This window comes from Oryctolagus cuniculus, chromosome 5 (assembly GCF_964237555.1).
Source record: "Oryctolagus cuniculus chromosome 5, mOryCun1.1, whole genome shotgun sequence".
Taxonomy (NCBI): domain Eukaryota; kingdom Metazoa; phylum Chordata; class Mammalia; order Lagomorpha; family Leporidae; genus Oryctolagus; species Oryctolagus cuniculus.
The window spans coordinates 116748812-116763110 of NC_091436.1; positions in this window are offsets into that span (position 1 = coordinate 116748812).

Genomic DNA, 14299 nt, shown 5'->3' on the forward strand with positions numbered 1-14299 from the left:
AAGCTGGAACCCCAGTAGGGGATGTGGGCATCCCAAGCAGTATTTTAAACACTGTTCCAAGTGCCTGCTGCTTCCTGTGTACTTTAAGTCATCTTTAGACTGCTTATACTACTTAATACAATGTAAATAGTTATGACACTGCATTGTTTAGGAAAAAAGCAGGGAGAAGAAAAGGCTACACATTTTCAGAACAGACACAACTTTTTTTTCTAAATATCTTTGGCCGCTGGTTAGTTAAGTCCACTAATGTAGAACCCACAAATAGGGCGGCCTAACTGTATTTGACAATGTGATGAAAGTTAACTGTCTACATAAATTTGTCCTTCTCAGAAAATAATTATTAACAGTTTTGTTCTGCTATATACTACCTTTGTTTTTTAAGTGAGTTTATTAGAGAATGATTTAAAATAAAGCTAAGAAAGAAAAAAATAAGATATACATGTTGTCATGTTAGCTTTGGAAAGCAAATGTTTTTCTAAATTAGTGTAAAACTTTTTAGGACACATGCCTTTTTTTTTAAAGATTTATTTATTTAAGAGGAACGTTACAGATACAGAGGGAGAGAGACAGAGATGCTGGTTTACTTCCCCAAATGGCCACAGCAGCCAGAGCTGGGCCGACCTGAAGCCAGGTGCCAGATGCCAGGAGCTTCTTCCTGGTCTCCCATGTGGATTCAGGGACCTAAACACCTGGGCCATCTTCCACTGCTTTCCCAGGCTGTTAGGTGAGAGCTGAATCAGAAGAGGAGCAGTCAGACACAAACCAATGCCCATATGGGATGCCGGCACTGCAGGCAGAAGCCTAATTCACCACAGCGCCGGTCCCTGGACACATGCTTTTTGAACCTTAATCCCAAAATAGCTGTTCAGTTTTACAAAGGGGAGAGGTGTGATGGAATGGCAGCAAGGGTAGACTTGGTTGTGTAAGAGAACCACCTCTAATCAGGATTACCCTTTATAGATCCGTGAGTTCAATGCACCATTATTTTGAGCACCCATTTGTGCCAGCTGTATGCCGGCCATTCTGCTAGGTGCTGGGAATACAGCTGTAAACATAACAAATTTTCCTTCCTCACAGTGCTTCTAGTGTAGTGATGACATAGTTGTGGGTATGCACTCCTGCAGTGGTGGCAAATGAGGGTGACAAGAAGAGTGCTGAAGTATTTCTACCTAGCTGCAGGGGTTTCCTCTGTGTTCAGGGTTTGGCAAACTGATGCCCAGAGGTCAGATCCTGTTTGCTGCCTGGTTTTGTAAAGCAAGTCGTGTTGGAAATCAACCATGTCCATTTTTTCATGTATGCTCATGCTCACTTGCTCTGCTTGTTTTTTCACAGAATGACTGCTCTTGCGCTGTAACAGCAGCCTCGGGTCATTACGACAGCCCTCAAGTACCTTGAGGTACACAGCCCTCAAGGCCTGGATTATTTCCTGGCCCTTCACAGTGTGCTGCCCACTGCCTTGTTTTATATGAAGCCATTTCTTCTTCAATGCATTGTGTTGATTTGTTCTACGTGATAGTGAACCCTCTTACACTGAGGTCAGTTCTTTACGTAAATGTGCTATAATATTTGTACAGAGCTTGAATATATGAGGGTTCTTCAGAAATTTCCTAGAAAGAGGGAATTAAAAGATAAGTTTTATTTTGCTACAAAAATTTCTGAAATCCATGCATAGGTTTTTAATAATATACATTGCCCATGAACTTTTTGAAGACCCTCTCATAGATACAATTTCTTTTATTTATTTCTTTATTGGACTGGCAGAGTTGCAGACAGAGGGAGAGACAGAGAGAAAAGTCTTCCATCTGCTGGTTCACTCCCCAAAAGGCCATAATGGCTAGGGCTGGGCTGATCCAAAGCCAGGAACCTGGAGCTTCATCCAGGTCTCCCACGCGGTTGCAGGGGCCCAAGGACTTGGGCCATCTTCTACTTCTTTTCCAGGCCATCAGCCAGGAACTGGATCAGAAGTGGAGCAATCGAGACTCAAACCAGCTCCCATGGGCACTGGCGCAGCAGGCGGAAGCCTAACCTACTATGCTACAGCACTGTCCCCCATAGATACAATTTCAACATTGTTTTATACCAAAGTAAACAGCTAAAGCCAGGAGTCAAGAACTGCCACATGGTTTGGCAGGGGCCCATGCACTTGGGTCATTCTCTGCTGCCTTCCCAGGGGGGATTAGCAGGAAGCTGAATTGGAAGCAGAATAGCTAGCTAGAACTTGAACCAGCACTCTGATATGGGTCACAAGCGGCAGCTTCGCCCACTGCACCACATTGCTGGCCCCCAACATGGGCATCAGAAGCTGTGTCTTAACTGCTAGGCCAGATGCCTGCCCCTGAAGACTTTCTCAGGTTCAAGACGCCAGCACCTTTGGTGTTGCAAGAGAAGTTGTGGCTCCTCCTGGGATTAAGCACCTGGCACAGGAGGAGTTCTTGTCTCAGAGTTTAGGCTGACGGAGGAGAGGAGGAGGGAGAGGTAAAGGCGTGAAGCTTCTTCCGGGCACGGAAGAGAGCACACAGATGTCTTCATTATCTCCTCCTGCTCTGCTCAACTGATGCAACCTTATTAATTCACTCCTTTGTCAAGGTAAAGACAGAGCCGAGTTCTGAAGGAAGAAGGTTCTTTTGGCCACATAGCTGCTATTCTCCATGCAGAAAAAAAGCAGTTACGTTGTATATGGGCAGCAGAACTGGAGTCTGTAGAGGAAAATATAAACCCAGATACACTGTTTTTAGTGCCTCTTTAAAAGAAATAACAGTATTCACTGTTGGAAAGTAACGACACATTCAATCTTGATAGGAAATCTAATTATGAGCCTAGAAAAGTGAAATGGAACTCAGAAGTACCATGAGAAGGGTCATTTAGTGATTTTGCTCAGAATCTGATTTTCCCATGAGGACAGGTAAAAATGCTAGAACCTTTCCAGTGTAAAACGATTAAGGCCAAGTGAGACAGACTTGTCCCACGAATCTGAGGGACGTCAGTGGCTCTGGTAAGCTTCATCTACCAAGAATTCCAAGTTTGTGTATCATTTTGTCTCTGATATTAAAACATGGATACTTGGGGCATTTATTCAGTGGTCACCTAGATTTCCAAATAAAGAACAAGTGGAGGGGCCCTGCACTGAGGAGCAGTAGGCTAAGCCTCTGCCTGAGGTGCCGGCATCCCATATGGGGGCCGGTTCTAGTCCCAACTGCTCCTTGTCCAATCTAGCTCTCTGCTTATAGGTGGGAAAGCAGTGGAAGATGTCCCAAGTCTTTGGGCTGCTGCACCAGCCTGGGAGACCCAGAAGAAGCTCCTGGCTCTTACCTCTGGATCTGCTCAGCTCCAGCAATGCGGCCATCTGGGGAGTAAACCAGCGGATGGAAGACCTCTCTCTCTGTCTCTCCCTCTCTCTGTCTGTAACTCTATCTCTCAAATAAATAAGATATTAATTTTGTTTTAAACATGGACTACAGTTGTCCCTGGCCCAAGCCCATTTCCTGGGCTGTAAAACACCAGGTTCATGATGCAGGCCGCTGGCCACCAACAGGTGTTCTGGCCTCCCCTGAGGACTGGAGGTGAGGGGAGGGAATTGGGGCAGATCGCAGGGAGGTTTCCCCATTGTCAGTCACCTAGCCAGAAAAACTCATAACATTGACTTTAAAGGTTTGCTGGAACTCTTTGATCGAGGGCTAATGCTGGCTTTCTCTGTTCATTTTGGGTACAGCCTTGCCCAAAGGTCAAGGACCTGACCTGATTTCCACAGAGGGGTTCCTTTCTGTGGTTCCTGTTGACCCAGCAGCACCAGTGTCACCTGGGAAGAACCCAGGTGGCCTGCCTGTTCCAACCCTTCTATGGCATTTACTTTCCTTCCATCAGAACTTCAGAACATGGCTGGTCAGATCAAAGAAGCTGATGATCTTTACTTTGTACATGAAGAACTATCAGTCCTGAGAGTTTTGAGGTAATGGCCCAGGTGGAACAGAAAATAAATAGCACAGACTGAAATTTGTAATTGGGCCATGCAATCAGTGATGCCTCTGAGCACCTGCTGTGTGCAAGTGCAGGCTGAATGTGAAGTGTGGGGGCACAAAAATGACAGAAGAGCAGCCCCGCTGATGCAGAGGACAAGGCTGTGGGTCATTGGCCCTGGGGAAGAGACTGGCAAGGAGGTGAGAATAGGTCACTGATGGGTGAGCATCATGGGTGAGCCCTCAGCCGTGCCTGTCTATGCTTGAGGCAGGAGCTCTGTAAAGGGAATAAGCTGGGCTATAGGAACCAAGAAAGAGTTGATTCTTAGCTTTGAGAGCTGGCTTCTCTTGAATTTAGGACGGACAGGCATAGCGTGCAGAACGCCCCTGGCCTCCTCTCTGGCCTTTGTGCATGTGACAGGAAAATCATAGATAAATGCTAACTTGACTCTTCCACAGAGTCCCAGAATCACAAGTATTAGATGAGAAAGTACCTTGGGCATGAAGGCCAAGTGCCCTGATCATACTGCAAGTAAACCCAGGGACCAAGAGCCTTGCTGAGTGGCAGCTGGGCTCCGCTCCCTCTGCATTCATTTTGCCTTCACTATAGGCATCTTAGTTTTGCCAGGAGCCTGGTATGTTCGCTGATGTCTGATTGGAGAATTGGGCCAACTAGAGACAACCACATTGCTGATATCTGTGTTTGCACTTTGAGGTACAAAGGACAGCTGGCCCTCTGTCTGTGGATTCCACATCCGCAGACTCAAACAACTGCAGACTGAAAATATTTGAAAAACATGCATCTCTACTGAATACATACAACTTTTTTTGTGTGTCATTATGCCCTAAACAATGTGAGGGTGCTTAAAAAAGTCCACGGGCAGATGGAATTAAAAAGATAAATTTATTTTGGTGCAAAAAAGAAAAAATTGAAATTCTCACATGTTATTTTTTTAATGTGAACTTCCCATAAACTTTTAAAAAATTGTTATTTATTTAAAAGACTTGAGGCAGAGACTGAAACAGAGATCTTCATCTGCTGGGTCACTCCCCAGATGGCCACAATGGCCAGGACTGGACCAGGCCAAAGCTAGGAGCCTGGAACTCCATCTGGATCACACACGTGGGTGGCAGGGGCCCAAGCACTTGGGCCATCCTCTACTGCTTTCCCAACCTCTTTAGTGGGGAGCTGAACCGGAAGTGGATCAGCCTGGACGTGAACCAGTATCCATATGGGAGGCTGGCATCATAGACGACGGCTTTGCCCACTATGCCGGCCCCTCCCATGGGTATTTTGAAGATCCCTTGTATAGTATAATAGTTACTTAGGATTTACATTGCTTTAGGTATTACAAGTAATATCAACACAATTTGAACTATAGGGAGGATGTATGTAGGTAATAAGCAAGCATTAGGTTCTTTGATATAAGGGAGTTGAACATCCATGGATTTTGGTATCTCTGAGGGTTTTGGAACTGACCCACCCCACCCCCTACCCCATCCCGTGGGTATGGAGAGGTGACTATACTCTGTCTATTCCTATCATTCTCCGATCTCCTTAAGAACTTCATGAACTTTTGACTCTTGCAAACTTTTCTTTAAGTTTGATACCTGCAGCTTGAGTTCTTAATAAATATATATATTTAATAACATATTCTTAATAAATATATTTAAGATTTATTTATTTGAAAGCTAGAGATCTTTCATCCTGTGGTGCACTCCCCAAATGGCTGCAGCAATTGGAAGCAGAGCAACCAGGACTCAGACCTTTGCTCATGTGGGATGCCAGCATTGCAGGAGGTTTCTTAAACCATGGTTTGTCAATACCAACCCCTGGATCTTAATACCACAATAGTTGTTTAACTGAGCAAGTAACTTGTATCTCAGTTTTTTTTTTTATGGGAGAAAGATGTTAAAAATAGTACTGTAGGCCGGCGCTGCAGCTCAATAGGCTAATCCTCTGCCTATGGCGTCGGCACCCCGGGTTCTAGTCCCGGTCGGGGTGCCAGATTCTGTCCCAGTTGCTCCTCTTCCAGGCCAGCTCTCTGCTGTGGCCCGGGAAGGCAGTGGAGGATGGCCCAAGTGCTTGGGCCCTGCACCCCATGGGAGACCAGGAGGAAGCACCTGGCTTCTAGCTTCGGATCTGCGCAGCGCACCGGCCTTGGCAGCCATTTAGGGGATGAACCAACAGAAGGAAGACCTTTCTCTCTGTCTCTCTCACTGTCCACTCTGCCTGTCAAAAAAAAAAAAAGTACTGTGGACAAATTACTTGTGCCTCAATTTCCAGATCTGTAAAGTAGGAATAATAAAACGATACCTACCTGGTAGAGTTGTGTGTATTAAATGCATTAATATAAACAAAACACTTAGTACTATGCACATAAAATTATCAAAACATTTTTGTCTTATTTAATACATTAGGACCCTAAGTGTGGATTAGTTATAGTGAATGACTTACCAAAGTTAATTCTTGGTTTCTTGGTTTCTGAGCTATATTTGAAAGTACTGCTGGGGCTGGTGCTGTGGCTCAGTGGGTTTAAGCGGTTTAAAGCCCCAGCCTGCAGGACTGGCATCCCATATGGATGTGAACCAGTGGATGAAGGACATCTCTCTCTCTTTCTCTGCCTCTGCCTCTCTATAACTCTGCCTTTCAAATAAATATTTTTTAAAATAATTATTTTATTTATTTGAAAGACATAGTTACAGAGAGAGGTAGAGCCAGAGGAAGAGAGAGGTCTTCCATTGCTGGTTCACTCCCCAGATTGACCACAATGGCTGGAGCTGGAGCTGTGTCAATCTGAAGCCAGGAGCCAGGAGCTTCTTTCAGGTCTCCCACGTGGGTGCAGGGACCCAGGCACTTGGGCCCATCTTCCACTGCTTTCCCAGGCCATAGCAGAGAGCTTGATCGGAAGAGGAGCAGCCGAAATCCAAACTGGCGCCCGTATGGGATGCCGGCGCAGCAGGCTGTAGCTTTAACCCACTGTACCACAGTGCCGGCCATTATTAAATATTAAAAAAAAAAAAAAAGTATTGCTAGTTCTAAAATGCTGATTCCAAAGTTAACAGGTGGGCTATTGCATTCTGTTTACTTCTTGGGCTGTGTTAACCATGTGTACTAAGAGCTAAACTTAAATATTGTACTGTCAGGGGCAGAGCTGGAAACATGAAAAGCACCATGGAAGCTGTATGTGTGCTGATCAAGTAGAAAAAGAACAATTTTTCTTCTCTCCCAGTTTCTCTTTAAACATAAGCATTTTTTCCTAGGCTGTTACTTTGCCATTTTTGATGGAGACAGAAGAACATAGAAATATTTTTCCTCCACTAAAATAGCTTCGAAGTCCACATTTGCAGGAAGCCGGATTAGAAGCCAAGTAGCTGAGACTGGAACCAGGCTCTCTGATATGGGATGTGGGTGTCCTGAGTGCTCACTGAACCACTTTCCCACATACCTGCCCCTGGAACTACCTGTGTTAGTTGAGAGGCACAGAGAGAGGGTGAGAGCAAGAGAGAGAGAGAGAGAGAGAACACTTGTGTTCCCATGTACTGATTCACTGCCCCAGTGCCTGGAAAAGCTGGGGTTGAGCCAGGGGTGCAGTTGAGAACTCATTGCAGATCTCCCATCACCACCACCTCCCAGGGTCTGTGTTAGCAGGAAGCTGGAATCAGGAGCCAGAGCTGCAAACTGAATACAGGTACTCTGATGTGGGATGCAGGCATCTTAACACTGGGCTAAATGTCTGCCTCCATACTTTTAAATATAGACTGGAAGCATACCTCTGCTTTCAGCCCCATACTGCTACTTTGTGTTTTCCTGTCAACGTGGTGTGGTATTGCCATATGCTAATATCAGTTATTCAGATTTCTAGATAGAATTATGAACTCCTGTCCACTGTGCAAAGTTAAAGGATGTACTCTATTTAAAAAAGGAAGGCCTCTTGTTCATTGAGTAAAGAAGCATAGATTTCTGATTTCACTTTTAAAACATTCAGTTTTGAATGAGTAAAAATCATTGCTGCTATAATTTATGTGTATGATTTGGGATGTTTTGTTGGAGAGAGGTAGGGCAAATAATAGCCCACAAAGATAACCAGGTCCTAATCCCTGCAGCCTAATTTAACAGGTAAGAAAAACATTTCAATTTTAAGAAATTAGTTTTTGCTAAGTGATACAGGATATAGGTCAGTGTTGTGCCCTTTAGGCATTATTTAGATGTCATGCTTCTGGGGATTCCAAGTCAGTGATCTGCACAGTAACTTTGCCTTCCTTGTACACCAGTAGCATGCTTGGCTCCACTCCCCCAGGGCTTATCTCACGTGCCCTGTCTCCCTGTCCTCCTGTCATTTGTATATGCTCCAGCTCTCCAGCTAGAGGCCAGATCTACCACTCGGAGCTCCTTGGATCTTAGATCGCAGTACCAACCATAGCATAGTGCCTTATACTTAGTTTTTCACTCAAGTGATACTTTGTTGATTAACTTCTTGACTGTATCTCAGACATTTGTGTATATCTGACATATGCTTTTATATCCTTCTATAATAATAACTGTTTACACATTTCTGTATTGAACAGTATAATTGCGGATGAGCGGGCCAAGCACTGAGGAGACAATAGTTGATATTTTAAGCACATTGTAAAAAATTCAGCAGTAGAAACTGTGTTGTACTTATCTGCTGAGATCTCCATAGAGTAACTTATGGAGAAAATCTCCTGGAGAGGAGCACGCATGGTGTGCTTAAGAGGAACCAGATGACAGGATGAGATGTATTTTTATACTGAATTGAGACTTGTTTAGATACAGTTAAAGATACAAGGTAGCTTAGTGGCTCTTATTCTAAATGAGCGTTCCAAAACACTGAATTAATAAAACACATTGAAGTACTCAACTTTAAAAAAAAAAAAAAAAGAACAGCTATTACACATTCACCTCTTACATCCTTGGTATTTTCTTCTTTCTTTGAAGACTGACTATGGAAGTAGATGTCTCATGATACAGTATACAATAAAAGTGAACATTTGTGTGCTGACACTTTCTTACTGCTAAGACTCAGAATGAGAATGACACATATACCTCTTGATAATTGGGTCCCACCCCGAATTTCTAAGTATTTATGCATTTACCCACTGCCCTCCATTGGTTTTATGCCTTAGTCTGGCACCTCTCAATCCTGCTTGTACATTGGTGTTCCTGGAAAGCTTTCAAAAACGAACACAGCTCATTCCTCACTCCTGACTTGCTTTTTATGGGTAGGGCTGGGCATCAGTGGATGTTAAAAGTTCTTGTGGGGATTCTAATGTTGAGCCAGGGCAAGTACCACTAGGCTTTTGCATGCTTGTGAACATACCACCCTCTGGGACCTGCCAACCTTTTGCACAGCTTTCTCTACCTTTAATTCTTTTCTGTGTAAGAAAATCTTGCTCATTTTTCAATATCTCAGTTCTAGCTCTTCTTGAGGGTTGTCAGATCTCTCCCTTTCTCCCAAGAGCTAGTTGATCTCTCTTGCATGTTGATTTATAGTACTTTCTACGTTTTTTGTGTACATGATGGTTGTGAATTATTGACAGGAAAACCCCTCCCCTTATTTATAGTGGACTCCCAGAGCCTTGCATAGGGTTTAGCATCTCAGTAAAGATATAATAGAACTATGTGCCGTTTCAATCTGACATCAGTGCTTGGAGAGACACTAGTCTGACCCATTGTATAGTTGATATTAATTACCCAAAAGGACATATTGGAAAGCAACTGCCAGGGATGGCTTAGGGACGCAGTGGGTTAAGAAGCTGGTTGTGATGCCTGCACCCCATATTAGAGTGACAGTTCAAATCCTGGCTGCTGCACTTTCTATCCAGCTCTCTATGAAGGTACCTGGGAAGGCAATGGAAAATTGCCTCAATGCTTGGGCCCTTGCCACCCTTATAGATCACCAAGATGGAGTTCCTGGTTCCTGGCTGGGCTGGCACCCACCCTGGCTGTTGGTGGCCATTTGGGGAGTGAACCAGTACATGGAAGAGCTCTTTTTGTGTCTGTTTCTCTGTTTCCCTCCTGTCACTTTGCCTTTCAAATAAATAGATAAATAAATACATCTTTAGGGGGAAATGCAGCTACTGTAGTGTAAGAGTTAAATTCTTGCCAGAGTAGTTGAATTTTGTTCTTTGAAAAACTGTAACAAGGAAGAATTGTCAAGGAATTGACTATGTGTTGAATGAATGACCCAATCTATCTCAATTTCAATCTCTTAATTCTTTCACAAATTACTTTCCTAGTGTTAATCTAGGAAAGCATTGTTCTAATTTTACAATTTAAGTGAATGAAGGAGGAGGAGTGGGGCATTAGCCATCAAAGAAAGGTTTCTAGAATTCATAGAAGCAAATGGTACATGTAATACTATTACCCAAAAACAGTGAGGGAAACCCACCTGTTACTGTAGTACAGCTCATTGTTAAGATTTGGCTGCCACAGTTTATTAAGGAGATGGAGAAATGTGTGAGGTTCGGAGATGAATGCCAATGCTAATTAAAGGAGTGGAAAATGGGTCCCACGAGGAAAGGTGGTACAATTCAGGCAGAAGGCCAAGAGACACTTGATTATCAATTTCATGTGAATACACAATTGTTATGACATGATTTCTTTATGTCCTCCAACACTAAGCATGAAGAAATTAAATCAGAACTTGAAAATTGTTGATTAGTCATGAAGAAAAATATTATAAGTAGATTTAAAAATGCAGATCTGAGCATATTAGTCCCCTAGTTGGAAAAAAAGTAATTGACTTTTCATTGTCTCTTTGGGGAAAAGCCTATACATTCTTTTTTCTTAAGTAAAGGATATAATTTATTAGTTGCTTGATTTTTTTTTTTAGAAGTAAACCACCTTCTTTTTTAATTTAATTTTTTTATTTGACAGAATTAGACAGTGAGAGAGACAGAGAGAGAGGTCTTCCTTCCGTTGGTTCACCCCCAAAACGGCTGCTATGGCCGGTGCTGTGCCGATCCGAAGCCAGGAACCAGGTGCTTCTCCTGGTCTCCCACGCTGGTGCAGGGCCCAAGCACCTGGGCCATCCTCCACTGCACTCCCGGGCCACAGCAGAGAGCTGGACTGGAAGACGAGCAGCCGGGACTAGAACCAGGCGCCCATATGGGATGCCAGCGCCACAGGCGGAGGATTAACCTAGTGAGCCACGGCACCGGCCCCATAAACCCCCTTCTTGATAAACAGTGGGATGAGCCACCACTGGGGACATCGGCGCCCCGTACCAGAGCGCTGTTTCGAATCCCGGCTGCTCTCATCCAGCTCCTTGCTAATGGCCTGGGAAGCAGCAGCAGATGACCCCTGCACCCGGATGGAGTTCCAGACTCCTGGCTTCCGCCTGGTCCAGTACTACTGTTGCTGCCGTCTGGGGAGTGAACCAGCAGATGGAAGCTTTCTGTCTCTCTCTCTCTGTCACTCTCCTTTTCAAAGAAATGAATGAACCTCTTTAAAAAATGAAACTCAGGGAGCTCTCCTGGTCCCTTGGTGACGACCCAAGGAATGCTCAGGTCAGGTGGGGCGAGTCCGCTCACAAGAAGGTGGCCAGCTCACTGCTCCGTGCCTGCTGGCCGTGCGCACGTGGCCACCACCACCGGGAGTTGCTTGATTTTTGATAAAGGCTTTGGTGGTTTTTTTTTTCCAGGCAGATGACATAATGCAATGGTTTAGAAGTCTTCATTGGAAAACGAGTTATAAATGACGTAGAAATCATATGTGCTGTATCAAAAAATAGATGATAAACATGAAGAAGAGGAGACAGCAAATTCAGAGTCAGATTTGTTTGTGCTATCATTCGAATACTCTCCTTCTGTTATGTTGAGGCATAGCTTGAATCCCAGTCTACTCCTTCTGTTATGTTGAGGCATAGCTTGAATCCCAAACAGTCTACAGAGCAGTAATCCTCATCTGGAGAAACTTATTGTATGATAGTGTTATGTCTTCTGAACCAGTCAGTATTAAATAAACCTCCAGTGATGTGTGTTAAGCTAAAATAAATGTTTAATAAGATGGATATAAAAACTTTTTTAAAGATTTCCTCTCTCTACCATTTTGAGGAGAATTTAAAAATTTTTAAATCTATAATAATTTAAGATTTGTAGAAAAGCTGCAAGAATAATACAAAGACCACCTTATCTTAGTCTGCTCAGGCTACCATAGCAAATGCCATAGATTAAGTATCTTAATAGAAATTGATGTTCTCATGATGCTGGAGACTGGGAAGTCCAAGACCGAGGTCCTGGCAGGATTTTTTTTTTTAAAGATTTATTTATTTATTTATTTATTTGAAAGTCAGAGTTACACACAGAGAGAAGGAGAGGCAGAAAGAGAGTGCTGGGTCACTCCCCAATTGGCCACAATGGCCGGAGCTGTGCCGATCCAAAGCTAGAAGCCAGCAGCTTCTTCTGGGTCTCCCATGTCCCTGTAGGTTTTAATTTCAGCTGGTGAGGACTGCTTTCCTAGCTTATGCATGGCTTGTGAATGGTCCTCACCTGGCCAGGACAGAGTGGGGGAGTGGAGGAAGGTACAAGATAATGATCCTGTGGTGTCGGAGTCCTACCCTCATGACCTCATTTCACCTAATGTTCTCTTCTTAACTGCAAATCTCCAAATATAATCAATTAGGAGTTAGAGTTTCAACACATGAATTTGGGGGGAGGGAGATACAATCTGGGCCATAGCAGATCCTTTGCCCAGATTTAGCTGTTAACCTTTTATCCCGTTTATCTCCCCAAAACCGGCCCCCTGCTCATACCTGTCCATGTGCAAATATATAATTTTTGTTCTACCCACATGAGAATAAGGATGATCTCTGATATCACTATGGTTCAACTTAAAGTTTTCTGAGTTTACAACAGTTCATAAGGGATGTGCATTTAGTAGAAGCTATATATTGAATTTTGATCTTCTCCCAGGCTTGCTCCGTGCAGAGTGATGCTCTCGATGCTGGGCTGAATATTGTGTTTTACGTTTTTGCATCCTCTCCTGTCTACAGCATGCTCATCTGTGTGTGTGTATGTAGAAGACACCCAGCACTTTATTATAAATAGGACTTGCATTAGACGATCTCACACAACTGTTGGCTAACCTAAGTATTCCAAGCATATATGAGGTAGGCTAGGTTAAGTAATGATATTCAGTAGGTTGGGTGTAGTCAGTGAATTTCCAAGTCATCCTTTCAATTTCTGATGAGTTTATGGGTTTCTAACCCCATTGAAAGTCAAGGAGTAAATTGCATGTATCACACAACTTAAATTGCATGTATCATGATCCTTCACCTATAAATCCTTTGAGGTGATTTTGCAAGAATAAGACCATGCTTACTGAACCATAGTGTAGGCATCAACTTCGGTAAATTTAACACATTCATATTCCAGTTGTTTTCATGGACCTTTGTAACATTTTCTTTTCCTCTAGTACAGGATCTAGTTAAAGACTGTGTTTTAATTTTATTATTATTTGTAACATTTTATTATTTTTTTGAGAAAAAGAAAAAGGAAAGAGAGTTCCAATATACTAGTTTACTCCTCAAATACCCATGACGGTGGGGGCAGAGCCAGTTTGAAGCCTGAAGCCCAGAACTCAGTCCAGGTCTCCCATATGGGTGGCAGCGACCTAAGTACTTGAGCCATCACTGCTGCCTCCCAGGGTGGGCATTCGCAGGAAGCTGGAGTCGGGGGCTGGAGCCAGGTATTGAACTCGGGCACTCTGAGATGGGGTGTGGACATCACACTCAGTGTCTTAACAACTCAATCAAACATCTGCCTCCAAAGCCTGTGGGTTTTGCTCAGCTCCCTTCAGCCCCTCTGCCTTTGTTTCTGCCCCTTGCAGTGCCAAAACCACGTTTGCTTACAGAAAACCTCTTTTTCTTTTTCTTTCAATGCTCAGTCGTTTCTGAAGACTTTCCTGATTGCCCTCTTGAGCCCAGATGGAATCGCCCCACCTGGAAGCCAAGGGTGCTTTCTCCTTATCCCTTTCCCTACATCCCGTATCCTAAGCGTGTTTGAAATATTGTTTGTATTCATGAGCACGTAACCTCCCACCCCTCATCCCCTGCCACGAGATTCTTCTTTGACAGAAGAGACCCTGTTTTATTGGACTTTATATCCCCAGAGCTAAACATCAGCTCTGTTACACAGCAAGTGCTTTATAAATATTTATTAATCATCAGTGGAATACATGACTGTAAAGAGCTGCCAAGGAGGTCACAGGGAGTCAGATCCTGAAGAGTTTCAAGAGGAAGGAAAACGCCCCTGTGATCAGGGGCCTTCGAGTGATTCCAGGAGAAAGGGGAGTGAGTGGGGCAGTGGGCGGAGCTTGCTCT